Genomic DNA, 20,025 nt, shown 5'->3' with positions numbered 1-20,025 from the left:
CCAAATAGTAGCAGAAAAATCACACAATGAGATAGGAAATCCAGTCATCAAAGAGGTTTCTATATTTTTGATAGGGGAAACCAGAAAGTAGTTTCCCTATCAACTCAGTAATGTCATGATGAGGGATCATTGATTAACATAGTAATCAGTATGTGCCAGATCGCATAGATTTTTGGGGAAAGAATCCCTACTACTCCACTAGTTTGTTGCCACGTATCCCACCACCAGATTGGCCAGTAGATCCACCACCTTATTCCCTTCCTGGTATATGTGTGAGATTTTAAAATCTGCCAGTTCATTAATTATATTACGGTAGTCCTTGATCAAGTTGGCAATCATCCAACTAGGATCCGTGCGACCACTCAGGTAGTTGACAGTGTTTAGCAAGTCAGACTCTATCCACACTTTAGTAAAACCCTCTCTTTTAGCCATGTGTAGCCCAATGTGGGTAGCATTGGCTTCTGTGTAGTGGTTAGTCTGGGTGCCCAGGAGGAGTGCCACCATGGAGAAAATAGACCATAGTGATTCATAGCCACTCCCCTGCACTCGGCCGGCCCAGGATTTCCTTTAGCGACCTCATCCACATTGATTTGGATCCAGCCCAGAAGGGAGGATGCCATATAACATTTTTTCTACACTGCTTGGTTTTGTTGATAGGGTTGGCAATATTCCAATCAATTTTCCACTAATTGATAGTATCCCAATCCTCCTGGAGAGTAGGAATCAGGGAGTCATTATTTCTGCTAGTGCTGAAGTGGAGAAATTTCTCTTTGATAGAATTGTGAATTCTAGTAGCCACAACAAAAGGAGAAGTTTCCAAGTCCCTGAAGACTCTATTGTTTCTTTCTTTCAAGATGCCCCAAGCAATATGAGGAAGAGATAAATTCCAGAGAAAACCTAAGGCCTGATTATCAGAAGAGCATTTCCATTGAAGCCACATTCACTAGGTAGAAATAGGGAAGACTTAGGAAATGTTCCAAATGTTAAGGAAGTGATTCCAGATATCTTTGGCATAGGCACAATGCAGCAGGAGATGGCCAACATTTTCCTTTGCCTCTTTATAGAGAAAACATATATTAGAGAGAGGAATACCTCTTCTACAAAGATTATCAATGGTAGAGATCTTTCCCTGCATAAACAACTAGAAAAAGATGTTAATTTTAGGAATTAGGAGTTTGTTCTAGATACCCGCCCAATAGGGTGGAGGGGGAGAAGGATCTTGAGATGAACTTATAGGCATGAGAAACTTTGAACTTCCCAGAAGAGGATAAGTTCCTAAACACTTCATCCTCCCCTTGAGAGTGGGGGATGTGGATACAATTAAACCAAGGTTGCATAGGTCTCATATCATTATCCACAGAAGAGAGGTCCAACCATTCTCCATTTCTAATGTAATCAGCCACCCAGGCGCCAATTTCTTTGAGGCATAATTCTTTGTAGGGGGTTCCAAATAGAGGCTGATAGGGGCCCATCACTAGTCCACCAATCATCCCAAAACTTGATTCTAGTACCATTACCTAGCATCCATCTGCAGCCATGCAAGATAACTTTGGAGGCACCAAAGAAATTGCTCCAGAAATCAGAAACCATGTTGGGGACCTCATAAGTTTCCAGAGTGTTTTGGATATCAGCGATATGGTACTTAAGTTTGAATATTTTTGTCCATTCATTATTATCCTTAAGATATCTCCATAGCTGCTTGGACATCAGGGATTTATTGAAGTCTCTTGAATTTTGGATATCTAGACATCCCATGAGCTTGGGAAAGAAAACTTGATTGCAAGCCACAAGGTGTTATCTATTTTTGGATTCAGTTCAAGTCCACAATATTTTTATCTGAATTCTTTCCAATTAATCCATGATTTTGACTGGGATTTTGAATAGACTCATAGCATAAACCGCAAGGCTCTAAAGAAAGGCTTTGAGTAATTTGAGCTTAGCAGCTTGGCTTAGCAAGGCACCTTTCCATCTAGCCAATTAGTTCTGGAATTTGTCTATAAGATTCACCCAAAAAGAGTCAGGAGTCGAGCCCTGGCAGAGGGGAAGGCTCAAATAGGAATCAGGCAAAGATCCAATTTTGCAGCCAATAATCAAGGCAATCTTAACTTTCCTTTGCTCAGGGGTGTTAAAGAAGAATATGGATCTTTTAGAGCTAGGCTAATTTTTTTTCCCAAGCCATATTCATATATATTTAGATTCATTTTTAAATTCTTTTCTTATTTGATCGAACCTTCCCCCATTAAGAGAGTGTCATCAACAAATTGCTGGTGAGAGCAAGTGAGGTCCCAAGAGGAGGGCCTAAGGCCTATAATATTGTCATTTCTAACCTCCCTCTAAATTATTCTACTAAGAGCTTCACTCATCAGAATGAAAAGTAAAGGAGATAGAGGATCCCCTTGTTGAATTCCCCTAGACCCAAAGAAAAAACCAGAGGCAGATCCATTAACCAACATAGAGAATTTAGGGGTGTAAAACACATTGCTCAATAATCTAGATGACGTTATCTTCGAATCCAAAGGCCTTGAGGATTCTCAAGAGGAAGCACCAATTAAATCTATCAAAAGATTTCAGTAGGTCAAGTTTCAGGTGAAATCCTGGATTTTTATTAATTGAAAGGGACTGGATGTTCTCATGAACCACAATAGCAGAATCTAGGATCTGCCCCGCAGGTACAAACCCATTTTGATGTTTAGATATTAAAGAGGGAATGAAAATATTAAGCTTGAGCACAAGAATCTTGGAGAAGATTTTATAAATAGAGTTGCAAAGGCTAATATGTCTAATATATTGAAATGAGCAGGCATCAGATTTATTAGGGATGAGGACTAGGAAGGTGGCCTTTAATTCCTTCAAGAGTAAGCCGGATCCAAAAAATTATTGAGCAGTGACAACCACATCAGAGAAGATAATTTGCCAAAAATTTTGAAAGAAAAAAAGAGGGAAACCATCATGTTCGGGGACCTTGTTACCTTCAAAGAGAAAACAACATTGTGAACTTCTTCAAGGGAGGGGATTATTGTAAGCTCCAAGTTCATGTCCCTAGAGATGATGGTGGGAATTTCCTGCAAGATTTCAATTTGAGTTGAAGAATCAAGAGGATCGTCCAAAGAAAGGAGCTTGGAGAAAAAAATTGATGGCTTCCTGACAAATCTCATCATGCTTATCAACCCATCTCTGCCCAATATAAATTTTGTTTATTCTATTGGTAGCCCTATGCTAAGAGTCATCATATAGAAGAACTTAGTGTTTTTGTCACCGCTTTTGAGACATAAGGCTCTAAATCTCTTTTTCCAAAATTATTCTTCTTTGGAGATAATATCATGTAATTTGGTCAAAATATCAATTTCTTTATTCAAGACATCAATATCAAACTGGTAAGCTTGGATATGCTCTTGAACCTACACAAGTTCCAGCTTGAGCTTCTCTTTAGCTTTGAATATCTTGCCAAAAGTGGATTTATTCCAACGTTGGATACTAAACTTAACATGGAAGAGCTTCTTGTCTATATGAAATATAGCCATTCCTTGGATATCAATATTCCACCACTCCAAAATTTTATCTTGGATTTATGGGGCCATAAGCCACATTTTCTCAAATTTGAAGGGGTACGCCTTTTTGCCAGACAATGGAGAGATCGAGAGGCAAATGGGGAAGTGATATGATTGAACATAGGCTAAGGCATTGAGTTTGTAGGAGGACAACCAGAGCCAATCTGGAGAAATAAGATCCTTCCCATTGCATCTGTTGGACCAGGTGAATTTAGTCCCAATACAATCAAGATCTAAAAGGCTCAGAGAGTTGATCATGTTAGCCAAGTCTTATCTACTATCAATAGAAATAGGTATACCACCAGATTTTTCTAGATTAGACAGAGGGGTATTGAAATCACCCAAAAGGATCCATTTCTCATTACGGAAGAGAGATCCGACAAGGAAAATGGAAGGCCATAGAGATTTCCTAGCTAAACTCCCATTAGGGGCATAGATGTTGGAAATGATCCAGGAGGATCCATCTTTAAGATTAAAGAATCTAGTAGCAATGTGATTGGGAGAAGAGAGGAACACCTTACCACATAGCAGTCTTGGATTCCAAAGGGTGGTGATACCTCTGGAAGCACCCTCAGCATCCACATAGTGAACACCACAATCTCCAAAAATCACTAGTTTGAGTTTTTCCACTTTAGTACGAGGCATTTTTCATTTCTTGGACAAGACAAATACCAGGCTTATGATCTTTGACCAAATTAGATAGCAAGTCATTCTTATGGGGGTGGTTTAATCCCCTTATATTCCATTAGATGACCTTCATTTAGCATGAGGGCGCGATCCCATCCCCATTTCTAGTAATGTTCTTTGGGCTCCGTCAGTAATGGCAACCCGACTCTGTCTATCTCTGCTAACTACATTAGAAGGTCTCCCCACCCCCCTTGAATCCGACCAACTATTTCATCATTGTCTATTTCTTGGTTAAGACCCCCAGGAGACGGGGTGATTTGGCCAACAGGGGAGTTCCTTCTTCTATTTTAGGGCTTGACCTCAATACAAGGAGCGGGGTATTCAAGAGGAGGATCTTGCAAGGGGTAGATCCAGAAGAGGTTGGGGAAACCCCATCAGAGCACTGGGCATTCACAGCAAAGGGGACCACAACAATCTCCACAGGGTCCAAGCTTATCGGGTAAAGGTCAGTGGGAATGATTGGCTCAGGACAAGAGTCAACCAGAACAAAACCCAAAATAGTTGAGGAAGGCTCTACGGCCAAGGCATCCATCTTTTTTAAGAGTGGCTCATTCCTTTTTCTCCATCCTTCTTTGGCTTAGATGAGTACTATCTAGCCCAGTGACCAACCATTTTGTAGTGGAAAAATGCAAAGGGGATAGATTCATACTCTACTTTTTGCACCCATGTGCCGAGCTTGGAGAAAAGATCTACCTCAGAAGGTAGGTTTGAGGATTATTTGACATTAACACAAAGTCTGGCATAGACTAGTCATCTTTTTGCTGTAGTCATTGGGTCGACTGGGATCATATCCCCAAAGTAGGCAGCAATACATGCACAAATTTCTTCTCCCCAAAATTCCATGAGTAAACCTAGCAGTCTAACCCAGATAGGGGCTTCATTACATTCCCAATCTTTAGGATTAACCCTACTTCCCATTTTTTAAGGGCCAACGAAGCTTTTCCTAGCATCCAAGGATTTCCCATCAGAACAGATCGAAAATCTTCTTCACAAGAGAATGAAAAGGAGAAGATGCCACCAGCCATGGACACAACAAAAATTTGAGAATTACCTTTCCATTTCCTCGCCACCCAAGAACAAACAACCTCAATATTTGGGTGTGGGCCGATAAATTTTCCAACCAAGACCAGATGCATATGAGCTATATTTTGATCAACAATATTGTCTGGAATGGAGATGGAGGAAGCACTAGAGTTCCAGTCTACCTTATGCAGTACCAAGGAAATGGCCTTTCCTTTAAGCTTTGATGAAAAAAGAGAGGCCCATTTCTTGTTGCATTCCATAGAGGGAATCTTATTAGTGGGGCCCTCAACCTCCCTAGTTTTGTTGGAGGTGAGAGGAAAACCATTGGCAGTATTGGTACTATGATACCAAGTATCATTTGAGGCCCCATCCAAAGGATTGGGGGGGGGATCCCCTGGGCTCCCAGATCCTACAGAAAGAAAATTCAAACTTGAACCAGTTCTCGCGCCAACTCTAGCTTCGAGTTGCTCTTCATCTCCTGCTCCTGACATTCTCTATTGAGAAATTGAGAGATTGATGATTGTTATTCACAATATTTTCTAGCACTAATATTATTAATTATATTTTCCTAAATTAAATGATAAATAATTATAAAATATTTTAAATAATTATAAAATTCAAATTAAATAATTAATATTTAATATAACTAATGAAAATATTTATATATTTTTTATGAATATTTTGAAATATGAAATAATATTTGATTAGTTAGGAAAAAAATTACATATACTCAAACCCTTAAATTAACTACCTATCTCATTACTTATTGGGAACAATGATATTATTTACAAAATCTTGGGGTGAAAAACAATGTGAAAATGAGGAAATGGCTGAAAAATGAGAAGCACTACATTGGTTTTGAGCAATGCATAGGAATTTATGTTACCAGAAATGAGAAATGAAAATTTTAAGACAAAGGCAACATGAGAAAAAATGAGACATTTAAAGATTGTGTATAAGAGAAATATATAAAAATATGCATATGTATGTGTAAATTATTTGCAAAATATTATTAACTAAAAGTTGTGAAATATTGATTAATAATATATGGTAAAAAAAATAATATATAAGTTATTATTAAAATATAATTTTAAAAATATTTTAATCATTGAATATTTTTAAAAATATATAATAAGTACTTTTAAGGGTGTTAGCAACTTGGAGGAATTGATCGAGGAATTGATCATGTGTTGCATTGACGTCTTGACATTGATGTCAACAATAGTTATTTTGGTTGTTTACCAGTTTCTAGTAGGGTTTGGTAGAGTGGTTGGATTATGATATTGATGCAATATGCTTCAATATGATTTGGTTTGTGGAATTGGTTTAGATATGTCATTCATGCTATTCAAATGTGTATCATAATCAGTTGGTTTGGGATTTGATGACTCAGATGTTATCATTTTCTCTAGCAAGCCTTTTGGTCACTCGTAATGGTTTTACCAACAAAGCTTTGTTGAAGATATTTCGATGCACTTGATCAGTGGTGTTGGTGCAGATTCTAGATGGCTCAACAGATTTTTTTGGTTATCTTGTTTGTGCTCATGTTGATCGGTGGTGTTGGGTTTGGTTTATGGCAACCTATTTTTGGGTCCAGTCTTATTCTTCTAGGTTATAGACTGGTTTATGTACCATGTTGGTGGGTGATCCCAATGCATTATCAGTTGGATTTATGGATTGGTTTATGTTGTTTTGGTTCCAGGCCAAATTGGATGATCATTGGTTTGCGGGTTTATGTTATGAATTTATTGTATTATCCTTTTGGTGGCTGACCTAATTATTTAGGTCTCGAGTTGGTGTATATATTATGTAAGATCTCTTTGTAGATTATGGTCATAGGGTTATGGGATTATGTGATTATATGTGTGTGAGTAATGTTGTAATCATATGCAGAGGTTTTGGTTGATAATAGGTGATCTATTTGGGTTTGCAAAAGAGGTTTCAGACCTCGGGTATTGAACTTAACGAATTGTACTCAAGCATATGAGATGATATTCTTGTAGTTCATTTTTCTTTCCGGATTGTAGTTTGGATTTATTTTGTAGTCAATGAGGCTCCTTCTTTGGTGAGCAGTGTGTTCTATGTTGTTTTCCTTCCTACATGTGTAGAACCCTCTTATTTTAATCACATACATACAGTAGAATTATTATCTGACTATGGGTAGGCCTCCTACCATGGTTTTTCCCTACACCAGATTTTCCACGTACAAATATTGTTGTAATATTTTGTGGATTATATTTTTTCTTGATTGCTATATCTGCTATTCTAGTATTTGGTCTATGTATTCCAGTAATAAGGTTTGAATGCTTTAAGTTCTTTAATCTATTGACAACTAATTCATTCCCTCCTCTTAGTTGTCGATTATTTATTTGAGTTCTCTAACAACTGGTATCAAAGCCTAATCCTCTCTACAGAAGCTTAATCACTTGAGGAAGATCATATGGCATCTAATAGCTCAAGTTCATCAAGTTCATCTGCAACTATTTTTCGAAGAGAAATTCCTAGGCTTGATGGAACAAATTATAAGGTATGGAAGATTCAGATGGAGACTCATCTAAGATGTCTTGGGAAAGAGATTTGGGAAATCCCTGAGAAAGGATATACACTTCATAATCTCGCATCCAACAATCCTCCTCTAACAGGCTTGGATAAGGACATTGAGAATTACTATAGAGCTAGAGAATCCCTTTTGTGTGCATTTTCTAATCAATAAATAATGGGACTAACTGATAAATCAACTACAAAGGCTATATGGGATAAATTGGAGACTTTGAATAAAGGTGACCCTATTCTTCAAATTGCCAAACTTGATGGTTACTAGGTGAGTTATGAGAACCTAAAGATGGAAGAAAATGAAAGGATTACTACTTTTATGGAGAGAGTCAATGAAATTGTCATAGGAATTTAGTGTTGTGGTGGATCTCTAAGCGAAGATGAAATAGTTTCTAAAGTATTGAGAGCTTTTCCACCGGATTATAAGATTAAGGCTACTACAATTAATGAGCTAAGAACAATGGAAAATAACTCTGTTAATAGGGATACCTTGGCTAGAAAGTTGTTTGCTTTTGAGCTCAAGGAATTTGGACCTTCAAAAACTGCAAAATTTGAACCTACTTTCATGCATCTACATCATCTACTACCAAGAGTGATTGGAAAGCTTTATATTCAAAGGAACTAGAGGATATGAAGAAAGAAGATAAATATTTTGAGCAACTTGAAGCCTTATTTTCTAGAAGAGTACCTAAAGGTCTGATAGGAAGTAAGTATGAAGGAAAATCACCTTTTAAATGTTTTGCATGTAATAAGATAGGTCATTTTGCATCTAGATTTCTTGAAAGGAATTCAAGATTTGAAGAAAGAGCTAGAAGATCTTTTAAGCCTAACCATGAATATCAAAACAAGCATAAGTAGAAAGAAAAACAAAGACAAATCATGCTACTATGGACATGAGGAAGGTGTGACTAATTCTGATGATGAACTGATGCAAGATTCTGCTAGTGGATCAGGCAATGGAAAGGAATGGGTATTCTTGGCTATCAAGGAAGATGATCAAGTAACTGAACAGAAGGCCCTTGCTACTGAAATTGAAGACAAGGATGAATGGGTAATAGATAATGGATGTTCACATCATATGACTAGAGATAAAAGGAAGTGTCTATCTTTGCAATAATTTGAAGGTCATTTGGTTAGATTTGGAGATGACAAATAATGCATGATCGAGGGAAGAGGAATTATATCATTGGATGGAAGCATAATATTGATAATGTCTATTATATTGAAGGTAACATATTTCATTTGAACTCTAGTGAGAAGACATGTTTGATTGCACAAATTGATGAAAGTTGTGTATGGTATAAGAGGTTGTGTCATGTGAATTTTAATTACATTGTAAAGTTCAGTTCCACTAAGGCAGTTAGAGACATACCTAAGATTGTGAAGCCTTATAATCTGGTATGTAAGGAATGTCAAATTTGTGTGGTCCTACTAGAATTATTTTTTTTAGGGAGATATATATTTTATGCTAATCATTGATGACTATTCTAGAATGATGTGGGTTATTTTTCTAAGGGAGAAATTTGAAGCATTTGAAAACTTTAAAATATTTAAAGCTAAAGTTGAGATAGAGGTAGGATGGAAGATTAAATGCTTAAGGTCAGATCAGGGTGGAGAATTCACATCTGGTGAATTTCACAGCTATTGTGAGAAGAATGAGTCAAGGAGACAGTTGTCTGTACCCTGTACACCTCAGCAAAATGGAGTTGTGGGAAGAAAGCATAGAACTATCCTGGATGCGACTAGAACCATGATGATGGAAGATAATCTTCCTCATATCTATTGGAGAGAAGCTGTGAGCATGATGGTATACACATTGAATAGAGTTCATATCAAAGGAGACACTGGTAAGACACCTTATGAGTTTTGGTTTTCTCATACACCTATAGCTAAGTATTTAAGAATATTTTGTAGTAAATGCTATATCCAAAGAGATGATTCCATTGGAAAGTTTGATTGTAGATGCGATGAAGGAATATTTCTTGGTTGTTCTAATGAAAGAAAAGCATATAGATATTATAACAAAAGATTGTAGAGAATTGTGAATAGCACTAATATCAAGGTGGATGAGTAGAACATAGGTCAAATCAAAACTTATGAGAGAGAACCAGCAATGGAAGTGATCATAACTAAAATGGTAGCACGTACACCAAAACAAAATGTTGACCCATTTATTCTAGCAGTATAAGAAAATTCAATAGTAACTGAAGATTAGAGCAGAGGAAAATAAAATCAAAAGACTCCTAAGCATGTAAGGTTGAATCATTTAGAGGATCACATGATTGGAGATAAGAATAAAGGAGTGATGACAAGAAGAAAGTTAGCAATTGGTGAGGTATGTTTAATTTCTCAAATTGAACCAGCATTAGTAATTGAAGCATGTAAAGATGAATGGTGGATGAAAGCTATGGAAGAGGAATTAAATCAAATAGAAAAGAATAATACATGGACTTTAGTTCCCTGACCTAAAAAATAAGAATCTTATTGGAACTAAATGGGTTTGTAGGAATAAATGGAATGAAGATGGACAAGTTGTGAGTAATAACTCTAGATTGGTTTGTAAAGGATATTCTCAGAAGGAAGGAATTGAATATGATGAAACCTGTGCTTCGGTAGCTAGAATTGAAGCTGTGAGATTATTTCTTGCCTATCTTGCACATAAGAACTGCAAGGTTTATCAGATGGATGTCAAGTGTGAGTTTCTGAATGGAGATCTTGAAGAGGAATTTTATATTGAGCAACCTGATGCATTTTCACTTTCTGATGACAAAAACATGGTTTGCAAGTTAAGGAAAGATTTATATGGATTGAAGCAAGCCCCTAGAGTTTGGTATGCAAGATTGGAGAAATATATTTTGAAGATTGGTTTTAGTAAAGGTAATGCTGATACTTAATTTATATTATAAGATCACTAATGATGACATATTAGTTTTTCAACTCTTTGTTGATGATATCATTTTTGGAGGTAGAGATAAGTTGTGTATGGAATTATCCAATAATATGAATAATGAATCTGAGATGTCTATGATTGGGGAGATGAAATTCTTCTTAGATTTGTAGATTAATCTGACCGATAATGGTATCTTCAGCTATCAAACTAAGTAGGTTAGAGAGTTGCTGAAGAAATTTGGTATGGAAAATCTAAACTGGTTGGCACTCCTATGGTTACAAGTGATAAACTGACAAAGAAGTATGCATTAGCTCCAGTATATCCTACAAGGTACAAGTATACAATTGAGGTTTGTTATATTTAACTCAGACTAGATCGAATATAATGAATACAATTTGTATTGTATCAAGATATCAGAGTGATCCTAGAGAGAATCATGAGAGTGCGGTGAAAAGGATTTTTAGGTATTTATAGGGAACAAGTGAATATGGTTTGTGGTATCCTAAAGATGATGGTTTTACACTATGTGCATATACAAATGCAGATTGGGTTGGAGACATTGATGACCAGAAGAGCACATCTGGTGGAGCTTTCTTTCTTGGAAAGAAGCTTGTTTCATGGATCAACAAGAAACAATCATGTACTTACTTATCTACTGTTGAAGCTGAGTATGTTGTTGCTGCTATAAATTGTACACAAGTTCTATGGATGAAGCAAATTTTGAAGTATATAATGTTGGACTCTAATGGACTGGTAGTTATTCATTGTGATAACTCTATTGCTATTGACATATCAAAGAATCTAGTATTTCATTCTAAGACAAAGCACATATCAATCAAATAAAACTTTTTGAAGGAGAAGGTGGAAGAAAATGATGTCAAAGTAGTTTATGTGAACACCAAAGACAAGATTGCAGACATTTTTAGTAAACCGTTTCCTAAGGAATCATTTGAGTACTTCAGAGATAGATTGGGGGTTTCTACCCCTCCGGTAGAGATCTGGGTAATGTTGTTTGACATCAATTCGACATGCATTTAAAGAGAAACTATTTATTCTAGATTGATGTGGTGGTGCTACTTCTCAGGGGGAGTAGTCAGTTGTGTGGTTCAAGGGTTTTATGATTTATCTTTGATATTTATGTCAATTTTCTTGCATTCATGTCAAACAAGGAGAGATATACATGTGAAGAACTAAGATTAGCTATAACATTAGTATAAGAAGAGAGTTCAAAGCTTAACAGAGATATCATTCATAGGGGGAGCTTAGTTTATTGGCTTAGAAATTCATTGTCATATCATCTTGGGGAGATTGTTGGCTATCTTCCATTGGGGAAGACTTGTTTGGCATTTCTTGACACTTCGATGTTTTTCACATCTAGTGTTGCCATCAATGCCAAAGGGGGAGATTGTTGGAAACTTGGAGTAATTGTTCATGTGTTACATTGATGTCTCGTCACTGATTTCAATGCTAGTTGTGTTGGTTGTTTACCAATTTCCAGTAGGTTTCGGTAGAGTGGTTGGATTATGATATTGATCCGGTATGCTCTAGTATGCTTTGGTTTGTGGAATTGGTTTAGATCTATCATTCATTCTATTCAGATGCGTATCATGATCATTTGGTTTGGGATTTGATGACTCATATGATATAATTTTCTCTAGCAAGCCTTTTGGTCACTAGTAAGGGTTTTACCAATAGAGTTTGTTGAAGATCTTCTGGTGCACTTGATAAGTGGTGTTGGTTTGGCTTCTAGATGTCTCGCGGGATGTTGTTGGATATCTTTCTCATTCTCATGTTGATCGGTGGTGTTGGATTTGGTTTATGGCAACCTCTTTTTGGGTCTGGTCTTATTCTACTAGGTTATGGACCAATTTATGTAATGTGTTGGTGGGTGATCCCAATGTGTTACCGGTTGGATTTATTGATTGGTTTATGTTGTTTTGGTCCTAGGCTGACTTGGATGATCACTGGTTTGCGGGTTTATGTTATGAATTTATTATATTATCCTTTTGGTGGCCGACCTAATTATATAGGTCTCGGGTTGGTATATATATGATTTAAGATCTCTTTCTTGATCATGCTCATGGGGTTATGGGATTATGCGATTATTTGTGTGTGAATAATGCTCTAGTCATATGTAGAGGGTTTGGGCAATCATAGGTGATCGATTTGGGTTTGTAAAAGAGGTTTAAGACCTCTGATATTGAACTTAAATAGAATCGTACTCAGGCATAGGACATGCTATTCTTGTACTTCATTCTTCTTTCTGGATTGTAGTCAAAATTTATTTTGTAGTCAGTGAAGCTCCTTTTGTGATGAGCAGTGCGCTCTAGGTTGTTGGCCTTCATACATGTGTAGGCCCCTCTCATTGTAATCACATACTCACTATAAAAATATGTTCTAACTATGAGTAGGCTTTCTACCATGGTTTTTCTCTTTACTGGGTTTTCCACATATAAATCTTGGTGTCATATTTTGTGGATGGTTGGTAAATGTTTTGTGGCTTATATTTGTGCTTGAGTGATATATCTACCATTCCAGTATTTTGGTTTATGTATTCTGGCAATAAGGTTTTAATTCTTAAGGTTCTTTAATCTATTGATAATTAATTCACCTCCCCCCCTCTCAGTTGTCCAACAGTTATCCGAGTTGTCAAACAAAGGGTAAGTGCACCAAGAAGGTGTGCAAAAAGGGGGGTATAAGCGAACACTTGTTTTCTAAAATTAGCTAAATTGGAACTTGCAGGAGAAATTTGAGAGAAGTCCACTCAAAATATGAATATACGCAAAGAATAAATATTCTAGGACTCTTAATCTAGTTTCCAAACTACTATTTTTAAAAAAAATTGGATAAGATTAAGGGGGTAAAATGATTTGCACATGAAAAATAATCCTTGATTTGTTTTGAAAAACATAACATAGTGTATGGCGTGTGCATCAAAAAAGTCATAGTTATAATTAGTATTTTGATAAATCCTTTGGTAGAAAGATATCTAAGAGTGAGAACTAGAAGTTGTGTATTCTTTTGTAATTTTTGGTTGAGTATTTTTTTTAATGATTTTTTGAAATAGGCACATCCTAAAAATCAGGCACCTATTTGTGTGTGAAGCATAGCTTGCACCAAAATAATAGAAAATGATTTTTTTTCAAAGTGTAAATAATCAAGTGCACTTCAATAATATATATATTTTTTAAAATTTGGAAAAGTATATCAAAAGTTATTAAAAAAATCGTACACATATGTCTCTGAGAACAACGAAGACACTGGTAAAAGAAATTGAAGATTAATATGTTAGTGTTTTTCAATTTTTTTAAAAAATATATGGTTAGAAATATTAGAAGATGGGTGAAAATATGGTGAAAATTTTAGAAATACCTAGTTTATGAGGTGTAAACCTAATGATGACAAAGTCAAGAAACTAATTCGATAAAACAAAAAATGTCAAAAAGGAGGGAAATGCAGGGAAATCAAACTTCCAACCCTAAGCCTTCTCATTCAATCCTAATCACAAGCCTAAATGCATTAAAAGTGTATGGGTTTTGTTTTGCTAATAATGCATATGATCTTTTTAAAAACAATAGCACGTACCAGGTTTAGAGAGAACAAAACCCATACGGGTCATGTCAACATAACCCGTACTAGATCTATGCTTAATCAAAGCTGTAATTAGACATTAAGAGATGCCATTGTTTCAGTTCACTTCTTTTGGATTGTAGTATGAATATCATTGTAGGTGAATGTGACTTCCCTGAGGGTTGTAGCCTCTTGGGAAAATATTATTTGAGCAGTAAGTTCTACGAAGTGTGCCTGAATGCAAGTTCATTCCCCATTGTAATATTTTCATATACTACTATAGAGTATCATCTTGTTGTGGGTAGGTTTCCACTGTGGTTTTTCCCTTAATTGGGTTTTCCACGTCAAAAATCTTGGTGTTATGTTGTTAATTTTCTTATATGTTTATAGTTGCAGTTTGTTAGATTTGTTATTGTGCTAAAAGTTTTATATTCCAATGAAGACTGATTCACACCCTCCCCCCTCCACTTCTTAGTCTTCCTTCTTGGTTGTTACTAACAGATGCAAATCCAGGTAGATGTAAGCTACAAATATAGAAGCAAATGAAATTACACAATGTATTGTACAAACATAATTAATAGGAAAACAATGTTCAAAACAAGAACTTTCAACATTGTTCAGAATAAGTACTTTCAACAATGTTCAAAACAAGAACTTTCAACAATGTTTAGAACAAGTACTTTCAACAATGTTCAAAACAAGAATTTTCATTTTAAATTTCATGTAAATCTGTTAAGAATGGAAGCAGACACATTTATCAAAATAAAAATCAATTTGATCTTAGTACCACTTCGCCATCTCAAACAACCACACTTCCTACTCAACAGGAACTTTGTTTCTTGCAGCTCTTTTTTTGAATGTCTTGGCCAAATAATATAAAAATAATACAATATATCATTCTTACAAGAGAGGCATTGAAACTAGAAAAGGTTGTATTTTCCAAATATTATGGTGGGAAATGCTCTAGTAGGCAAATTTGTATACAAAATGTGAAGCACATAAAAAGCATGTGAAATTTTGACAGAATGCCTCAAAGGGTCAATGAGATGTTATCTCATCGATTGCAATTATTGCAAGATTTTTTGAAGACATAGTTATTGGGCATCTTTCATGCATGGGGCAATAATATAGCTAGTGAGTAAGAGAATAAATAGTTTTATAATTTTAATTTTTGAATTTTTACTTTTTTATATTTAAATGTTTTAAAAATTTATTGTTTTATTTTTTATATCAAGAAAAAAAATTTAAACAAATTTTAAAATTTAATATATCCATTATACTTCATTAAAATTGAGATGTATTTAGGTATGAGATTTATTTTGTATATAAAGAGTCAATGTTTTATGTTAAACTTAAAGACATACCATAAAACCTTATATAAGAAGGAAGAGAAAGTATTGTGGTGGACTCAAAAAGTAAAAGGTGGTCTGCAAAATATGCTTCCAAATCAAAAAATTTAATTCATAAGCATGTATAGAATATAAGCAAAAGATAAAAATAAAAACTCATTTACAATCCAGGTCTTGTCAACATGTTTATACCATGAGAATTTTCTTTTCTACTCTTTTTAAAACTTTTCATTATTGTAGAAAAAAAATGCTTAGATACATTATTAAATTAGTAATCCATAGGTTGTTGGAGTGCAAAGAAATGAAAGAAAAAATGGATATCGTGGAAGACAAAACTATATTTCACTCGATCCAATTAAAATTTTATGTAAGCAAGTAGGCCATTTACAATTTAAACATTTATATAATATTAATATTAAAGTCCGGTATAGTATGTTTACCCCTATAAATATGCACAACATATAAATTTTTTGTACACATTTACATAAAATTCAACTTGTATATGTGAATATAGACAATGAAATATTATTTAAAATGAAACATTAAAAATTGTATAATAATATCATTCATATATATATATATTTGGAGAAGATCTAAAAATAAAACCTAGTATTGTTGTCCCAATGAAGATCACATGGGCTATTGGCATTGAATAGAAAATTCTCTAGTGATATTTCTTTGTTTTATGAGAACCAAGATGATTGTTGGCCAAGTTAACTCTTGAGATACCCTACCATGCAATCGATATTCTCCACTTTGCATTTGAAATTATCATTTGCTATTATTCACTTTGCATTTGTAACTACTGAAGGATATTCTCCACTTTTGCATTTGTAAATACAGCCAAATCATGGATGAATTAATTCCCTGCTACTGATTTAGAGGACGTTTCTCACTGTAATAAAAAATGTAATATTTATAATGTATATGCAACCTAAATTATATTATTTTAGTTTTTGTGTGTTTAATTTTTTTTCTCTAAATCATCACTTTTACTTTTATATTCAAAGAGAGTAAGGTGTTATATGTCATGGTGTCCTCATGTCTTTGGAATGTTCAAAATGTAAAGGACATGACACAAATCTTTGATGATACATTATTATGGAGGTCTACTTTCCCATCACATAAGTGTGCATGAAATGGACTATAGTATGTAGTCATTAAAAATGCGATAATTGAATTTAAATTTTTGAAGTCATAAATTTTTTTAAAAATTGAAAGAATCACTTAAGCCTTTGACAAAAATTCATTTTGAACTACTATTTTTCCTTTATTTAAATAAATATAAAACAATGTTAATGTTTTATAGACTCTAAGGTGTGTTGGTGTTTATTTCAAATTTGTTATATATGAACTTCTTTTAATAATTAAATTTATCCTATCGCAATATATTTTTCAGAAAGCATTAGTATGGAAAGCATCGAGATAAATATTTGTGACCTTGTTTATTTAAAAAGAGTAAATGCATCGAGATAAATGATAAAATAAGAATCAATAATATACATATACAATATCAACAGACATATATATATACATAAAACAAATGCATGAGACACACCCAAACACACAAAAAAATAGACATACATATGTATACATATACATATATATTTATATATAAATATTTCAATACATACATACATATACATATAAAGAGTCTATAATACGTTAAATTTGAAGGTTATAAGAATATTTCTTACAGTTATCATAATTACATAATGATATTATGATAATAGAAAATAGATATCTTTGAGTTGTATTACTACTCAAGGTAAATAGATATGCCATTTACACTCAAAACCAATAATTGATAAAAATAGAAACAATGGACAAAACACATGTAATGACATACTTAACTAAAAAGAGGAAACAAATGCTAACTCAATTAAAATTTATAGTTTTCAAATAATAACAAACAATCAAATGCCTTACATAACAATCTAGTTACTCATGCCCCTAAAAATTTGGCAAATATGTAATTATAATCCCCCTGTCTATCTTTGTTATACGTAATTCATAATTCATCATTCATAAGTAGTAACTCAAACATAAGAAAGGGAAAATACATTGCAAGAAATGTTTTCTATTCACAATTACCAAAGTGGTAAGAAGTGATTTTTAATTGGAAAAATTAAGAGTAAGTATCAAGAATACAAAAAATTCATATAGAATAGAACTCCTTCATATGAATATTGTTTTACCAACTAAAAAATATGTTGTTTTAAAGATAAAATGAGGAAAAGCGACGCAAACATAAAAGACAAATAGAAAATTTGAAAAATATTGAGATAATGACCAAGGAACTAAAGGTTAAGGTGTAAAAATTGAATGAAATAGTACTCCTATTTCTACCATAAGGATAAATAGAGGTATATATAGAAGAGAGCAATTGTTTTTATATTATTCTATTTGAGGATAAGAAAAATATTGAATGATAAAAGCAAGAAGTTGCTACCTTTAAATCCAACAAGGTGGAAAATAAGGAATGTAATGTAAATTAAATTCAAAATTATATGATGTTGTGAAGCAAGTGGTAGAAGAGAAACCCAAAAGGTATAGAAAAATCCTACAAACATGAATTAAATAGATATAGGCTAAAAAAAATGGCATTTCAATGGGGAAACACTTAGATAGATGTTGCCCCCCGTATTTGGCATACCTAAAATTTGAACTTCAAATTGATCCCAAGGTTGAATGAAGGTCCAATGGGAGTTATGTCCAAGGTCATTACTAGTCAAAATATGAAAAATGGAAGACTTTTGAGAATTACCCCAAATTGAGGGAAATCAATTGACAATTAGGATCTAAGCTTCATTTTGTATCATGTGGCCAATTTTCACCTGAACCCAGTTCATACTTTGTCATATTTTAAACCTTTAATTTTTGGTGTTTGTTGCCTAAAAATGATTCAAATATCTCATCCTAGGATTCGTCATAAGGTGTAAATAATTGTGTGGACCTATTTCTCTTTCATTGACGCGTGTTTCAAATTTCAAGACCTAACTCCCTACCGTTTGAAAGTTATGTCATTTTTCTCCAACCAAAGCAATAAATTTAAAATATTTAAATTATTTCTCAAATAATAATTTAATATTTTAAATTATTTCAATATGCCTTGTCATTTGTCATAAAAATCTATTTAAAAATGTTTGTTGCATTCTTCCTTGATTCCTCTTAGTGGTCAATGGTTTCCAAGGTGTAACCGATAGTTCGTTGAAGCATAAGGTTAGAAATGCTCACTTTTTGAGCATTCTTAACCTCATTCTTAACCTTTTGTCAAAAAGGTTAGAAATGCTCACTTTTTTAGCATTTATAACCCATATTTCTAATCTCTCACAAAAAGGTTAGAAATGCTCAAAAAATGAGTTTTCTTAACCCTTTTTTTCATAGGAGTTTTTAAAAAAAAAGAGGAAAAGAAAGCTTCAAGTAGCAGGATTATGAACATTCATCAATGCACTGAAGGAAGCATGGACATCGTGAAATATGAATAGGAATGCGAAGTGTGGAAGGCATAGATAAACTGTGAACCATTTGTCAGAATGTCTCAATGAATTTTCATCTCAGGGAATGATGTATAGCACACATTCTATTTGACAAAATTACATGGTAACCCAAGCATGTAAATCATGGTTGAGATAATGCAGAATGTGGAAGTTTTGAGTCGACCGTCATAGTATTACACCTTGAATGAATACCTTTAGCTGAGGTTGAGTAAATCTGCCACGATATTCATCATAGCACAGAGGATCAAAGAACTCTATTAGGGGTGGAGTTGCAGCTGCTTGGAATGACTGGTATGTAGAACATGGAGGTATAGATAATGCACAAAAATGGTTTTGTCAAAACATCATGTTTCACGTGATAATGGAAGAATTGACAAGATGTTAAACGAGTATGTCACCCAAGATGCAAATCATGGAAGCAAATCATGGGAATGTGAACTATTTGACAAAATTTCGTGGTAGTCATGAATGCAGATCGTGGAGCATAGGGAAAGAATAGACAACACACGTGAACAATTTGACATAATTCCTCAAAGAAACGTTATCTCATGGCATGCGTTGAACACATAAATGTGGTCTCATGAAATGTGATGATTGCACGATTTCCACAAAATGGATTTGTTTGAAAAAAATGGATATCCATAAAATGGATTTTTTACATGCAATAATCATAGAAGATAGAGGATTTATGTTCAATGTTGTAGTTGCAACGACTCTAGGGGATGATGTTGCAAATCATGGGAGTGTAGCCAAGGCAAGCAAACCATTTGAAAGAATGTTTCAAAGAAGTATCATTCCATGTAACACAATGATTGCAGGATATGCACAAAATGGATTTCCAAAAAATACTTTCAAATTCAAAATGGCAGGGGTAAATTTGAATGCAACAATCTTTGCTGGTTCCT

Source organism: Cryptomeria japonica, chromosome 4, assembly GCF_030272615.1.
Source record: "Cryptomeria japonica chromosome 4, Sugi_1.0, whole genome shotgun sequence".
NCBI classification, from domain to species: Eukaryota; Viridiplantae; Streptophyta; class Pinopsida; order Cupressales; family Cupressaceae; genus Cryptomeria; species Cryptomeria japonica.
This window is presented reverse-complemented; position numbering follows the sequence as displayed.